We start from the raw sequence: 6,136 nt of genomic DNA, 5'->3' as shown, positions 1-6,136 counted from the left end.
ACATCTGTAATAAAAGCGGTTATTCTGGTTTGGTGGTGGTGAGGGGCAGCTGTGGCGCCAAACAATGGAACCTGCTCTCATTACTCACATACCTGTATCTTTTTTTTTTTTTTTTTTTTAATTTGAGTTTTTTATTGGTTTTCAGATAACAATGAAAATTTTCAGTAAAGACTGGAGAAGAAAAGAAAGTGGTGAAGACAGAAAGGTAAGTAGAGCTCGGGAGAGGGGGGATGTGGAGGGGGTTAGGAAATGTATAGTCCATGAATCTTTGCTGTATATCTTGAATGGGGGGGGGTCACATACCTGTATCTTACCTGTCATTAGGCCAATGGCACATACATGTCTTTGTGTTGGGCCCCTGGATGCCCATCACTGACCCCATATACAATTAAATGCTCTGTAAGGCTACACATTTATGGTTATTGCTCATTTGTATTACTCCTCTTTCTATTCAGGCCTCTCCTATTCATATTCCAGTCTCTTGTTCAGATCAGTGCATGGTTGCTAGGGGAATTTGGACCCGAGCAACCAGATGGCTGAAATTACAAACGGGAGAGCTGCTGAATAAAAAGCTAAATAACTAAAAAAACACAAATAATAAAAAATGAAAACCAGCTGCAAATTGTCTCAGAATATCCCTCTCTACATCATACTAACAGTTAACTCAAAGGTGAACAACCCCTTTAATACTGTAGACAGAGCCATTCTCAGCAACCTTTCCATTGGTCTGTAGTTACAGCACTGGTTGTGTCAATCGATTAGACCCAAGTTGTTTAGAGGGTTTGTTTCAGGAGCCCCCAGGCTGGGAGATATGTTGAAATCAACAGATTTTATAGGGGCTTTTCCAAATGTATCTAATATAGTTAGTTAGGCAAAAATGTAATGTATAAATTCTGGAGTGACTGGATGTCTAACATAATAGCCAGAACACTACTTCCTGCTTTTCAGCTCTCTAACTCTGAGTTAGTCAGTGACTATAAGGGAAGGCAAATGGGACATAACTGTTCAGTGAATTTGCAATTGATCCTCTGCATTCAGTTCAGATTCAAAAGCAACAGATATGACCCATGTGACCCCCCTCAAGTCACTGATTGGTTACTGCCTGGTAACCAATCACTGTAAACCAAGAGAGCTGAAAAGCAGGTGTAAGTGTAGTAGTGTTCTGGCTATTATGTTAGACATCCAGTCACTCCAGCCTTTATACATTACATTTTTACCTAACGAATTATATTAGATACATTTTTTATTTTGCACAGCTATTCTAACATCTATTTACCTAGTTTTATTTTCACACTGAACTGTTCCTTCAAGACTTGGGGGCGGCACAGACAAGTAAACAGTAGCAGATCACACAGTTCATTCACAACAAACTCAAGTCATTCCTTATATATTTATACAATGAAATCTCAATTTTACATCCCCTGATTTTAAGTTGTCCCTAATTTTACATTATGGTTTAGTGGTCCCACCTATATATTATGCAAAATACATTTCCCTGATTTTACACCATTTTTTTCTGGTCCCCTGAAAAACTTAAAATGTGGGTTCTACTGTATAATATATATATAATACTGTATAATGGCTGAAATAGCTTAGGGGCAGTGTGTGAGGGAGGTGTTTCCAGTGCAAGATTCCACCATGGAGCAGCCCCATATCTGTCCAATAATGTGCCGTCACTGTGGCACCTCACATTTCATACAGGTACAGTTTGTACTGGGAGCTAATTATAGAGAATGTAAACCCCAAAATGATGTGTTAGTGGCTCTTTTTGTACTGCAGGGGTTTTTGTCTTTAAACAATGTAGCACAGGTTCTTTCCAGGCCTGAGACAGACGAAGCAGAGCAAAAAGAGACAGACAAAGCAGAGCAGAAAGAGACAGACAAAGCAGAGCAGAAAGAGACAGACAAAGCAGAAAGAGACAGACAAAGCAGAGCAGAAAGACGAAGCAGAGCAGAAAGAGACAGACAAAGCAGAGTGAAAAGAGACAGACGAAACAGAGCAGAGACAGACGAAGCAGAGCAGGAAGAGACAGACGAAACAGACAGACAAAGCAGAGCAGAGACAGACAAAACAGAGCAGGAAGAGACAGACGAAGCAGAGCAGAAAAAGACAGACGAAGCAGAGCAGACACACAGCTTACAATAGCAGTAACATTTACGTATAACTTAATAACCAGTTAAAATGAGGAGTATATTTATATTGGGAAGCTGCTTAGAATTATATATTCTTTTCATGATATTGGTGCCCAGGGCATATACTACTAGCAGTGACGTACCATTAAAGGGCCGGATCCCCCTGCAGATGAGTTCGGGAGCAGCTCACATCTATAGTTGTATGGTGACAATACAAACCTGGCCCTCACTCATGTGTTGCACTAGCGGGAGCTGCTAATATACAGCAGAACCTCCATCACCCAGGCCTCCTCCTTCCCTGGTCCCTCTGTGGTTAGATCAAGTTCAACCTTAAAGGAGAATTCAACCCTAAACGTAAAAAAAACCTACCCCCCTACCCTACATAGACCCCCTCCCTCCTTCCCCCAGCCTAAGAGTTACCCCGGGCAAATGCCCCTAACGTTCTACTTACCCCTCGGTGCAGATTCAGGCAACGGAGTTCACGGGCGCCATCTTCAGAATGAGACCGGCGTGTCGGCACGTGCGCAGTTGGAGCAGTTTTGTGACAATTGCACATGCCCCGAAACTCATGAAATTTGCCAAAGCGTCAGTCTCATTCAGAAGATTACTGAATCAGCTCAAGGTGGCTCCCGTGAACTCCAATGCCTGAATCTGCACCGGGGGGTAAGTAGAACGTTAGGGCCATTTGCCCTGGGTAACACTTAGGCTGGGGGTCAATGTAGGGTGGAGGGGGGGTTAAGGTTTTTTATGTTTAGGGTTGAATTATTCTTTAAGTCTATATATAACCTGCCTAACTGCCAGTTGATCCAGAGGAAGGCAAAAAACCCATCTGAAGCCTCTCCAATTTGCCTCAGGGGGCAAAATTCCTTCCTGACTCCAAAATGGCAATGGGACCAGTCCCTGGATCAACTTGTACTATGAGCTATCTCCCATATCCCTGTATTCCCTCACTTGCTGAACACCATCCAACCCCTTCTTATACCTATCTAATGTATGAGCAACCCTACCTCCCTGGTGACCCACTCCAGTGCCTCTTAAATAACACCATCAACAATCTGTGGCTAAATACATGCCTAGTCTGTATAAACCCTATTTGCAGCCTGTAAGGAATGGAGTGAGCTTGGCATATTGTAAAGCAGACCCTTCCATTCTAAGTGTATAACTTTAGCTGCCATAAAGCAAGGGAAGACTGTTGGTTGTAACCAGACAGGAAGTAAGAACGGTCAAGAGTACCAAGAAATGCAGTCCCCCTGCTGACAAGCTGCCGCCCACTGTAGACTCTATGGCACCAATATGCTGCTACATGTTGATACAAGTTACAGCAAGATCAAAGCACTTAAAGGTGTATTCATTCTATTTATGTTCTCATTCATTGGTGGGATCTGCAAAGGACTTCCCCCATTATAACTGCCTTATCTTTCCCTACAGCATTATTGGCTGCCCTGTACCTCCCCTACAGACTGGTGCCCAATGGAAGCTGATGGTGGTTTCTGTGTTCTAAAGGGGTACATGAAAGGGTCTGTCTGTATCCAAACTGCATCTTTGGGGTGAGGGGGAAGAAATGTGCTGAAAGTCCCCTGGATTCAGGTCATGTGGGTCTCTCCCATGATTCTGGTTATTAGATGTATCATTGGATTGAGACCTTGCTTCCCTCACAGGCTGGGGACTCTGCTCAATTAATTTAGTGTTTCATCTCCTCCTGAGATCCTGCTAAATGTGGGGCGCGGGACTGCGGCTAAACGCCTGGAACCGGAGCGCAGGTAAAACCGCTCGTCTGTATGAGCCCTTATATATAGCCCCATAGATAAAGCATTTGCACCCAAATTACTGGCAAGTACAGGCTGCATCTAATTACACATTTAATTGATTTGTTGCAGGTTTGGGAGCCGTATGCTGTTATTTCAGAAGAAACTGCACCCTGGAAACATGAACACCCCCTTCTCCATCAAATGCAGGGAACGGCCATGAATAAAGGCCAACTAAAGCCTAAAGCAATAAAAGGGTAGGTTTATTCACATTCTAGCATCTTTTTTCTTGCAGACACCATCGCCTGTGTCATACTAACAGTTCATTAAAAGGTGAACTACCCCTTGGGGCTGCTATTTACCCCCCCCCCCAAGGAATCAGCCTCTGAGTAGATGTGATGTTACATCAACAGTACAAGGGCCACACAATTGGCAGGTTTACATATCGGCCTTTGTGGGTGTTTGTACATGGGGGGGCTTTGGTTCAGAGGGTATGTATGCAGAGCTGCCATCTGGGGGGGCCCGGCTGTGCTGAACTTTTCGAATTTGCTGGGCCTAGGGTTGCCACGCGGCCGGTAAATCAACTGCCAAATTGTAGTTGCCGGTAAATTTGTAATACTCTTTAAAAAAGCTCTTGGCCTGCCGACAATTCACTCAGAACTTACCTTTTCTTTGGCCTTCTGGCCATCTCATGGTATGACTCCACCCCTTTTATATCACAATATGTGGCTCCGCCCCTTTTGTTCCACCCCCCCTCCCAGTAAAACCTTTCAGAAAAGGTGGCAACCCTAGCCGGGCCCCCCTTGACATTGCCGAAGCCTTAGGTAAGTTCCACTGAACACCAATGTGTTTTTTTTTAAATTTTAATAAACCTCTGGCCACCAGTGTATTATTTTAATACGATATAGGCCCCTGCCACTAATGTTTTTTAAAAATATTCTATGGGGTTCCTGACCACCAATGTGGGGTGGTCATGTGCGGTCACTATTTCTAGAGGGGGTAAGACTGTGAAGGGGGGAGGCAGGCCAATGGGGACTTATCACAATGATGGATTTAGTTCTCCTTTAAAGGTGACCCACCCCTTTAATGGAGAAGGAAAGAAAACTCAGGCTCCCCCAACTGAATGTATTTACTTACATGAAACCCCGGGCCTGTGCTCCTATCAGCAGAAAACTGCACCGGCCCGGGGTTATACCAGTGAGCACCACCGATCGATCCTCTTCCAGCTTCTTCTTGCGGCTGCGCATTAGAGTGAAAAGCTGAACTTTAATGAAAAAGTCGACTATTCTACTGCAAATGCGTCTGCCCCGGGAAATTTGAAGAAAGAAGAAGCCAGAAGAGGGTCGATCTGCCGGGGCAGTTTTCTGCTGATAGGAGCACCGGCCTGGGGTTCCAGGTAAGTCAATACAATCACTTGGGGGTGCCTGACATTTGGTACCCACAAGTAAATAGGGTGTAATAAAGAGTAATAAGTAATGAATGCAAGTGAGCACTTTGTGCTGCAGGTTTAACCCTATGATCAGCCCCTCTGTCAGACGTAAGCCCCCCTAGGTACCCCACATTTTTCCCAGAGGGGGGGGGGGTTATGCACCAGGCATAGGGGAAATTGTACCAAATGCAAAACAGAGATTTAGGACTAAATTATCTTCTTACTTTATTCTGGATGGGGATTGTGTGATTTCACATTCTGACAATGAAGCTGCTATTGTTGACCTCCCTCTGGGGCAAGTTACCTTCCTGCACAGAACCCACCTGAATGGTCCCCAGTGTGACTGAAGTGGTCTGGTAACAGGGACCCCCCAAGTCTTCACCCAGGGGAAACACATAAGGGACTATGGGGGGCACAAATGAAGCCCAGGTCCCTGGCACAGGTGAGTATGTGCTGCTGGGAGGGGGGTAAGGTCCATGGTAAGAAGAACCAGCTGCCACTTCTTATTCATCCATTCTCCTATAGAGGGGGAAATGTGTACCCCCAGAAGTGCTTCCCAACTGCCAGTAATGAGGCTCAGGTTTGCTAACAATTCATTATGTATCGATCAGACGTGGATGAAACTCTAGTGGGGGCTAAAACTCTAGTGGGGGCACCCCACTGCTTAACACCCCATTGCCTAAAGGGCTGGTTCACCTTTAGATTAACTTTTAGTATATTATAGAATGGCCAATCCTAACAACTTTTCAATTAGTCTTCATTATTTCTTTTTTTTTTTTTAGTTTATGCTTTATTTTCCTCCTGACTCTTTCCAGCTTTCACATGGGGGT

This window comes from Xenopus laevis, chromosome 3L (assembly GCF_017654675.1).
Source record: "Xenopus laevis strain J_2021 chromosome 3L, Xenopus_laevis_v10.1, whole genome shotgun sequence".
NCBI classification, from domain to species: domain Eukaryota; kingdom Metazoa; phylum Chordata; class Amphibia; order Anura; family Pipidae; genus Xenopus; species Xenopus laevis.
This window is presented reverse-complemented; position numbering follows the sequence as displayed.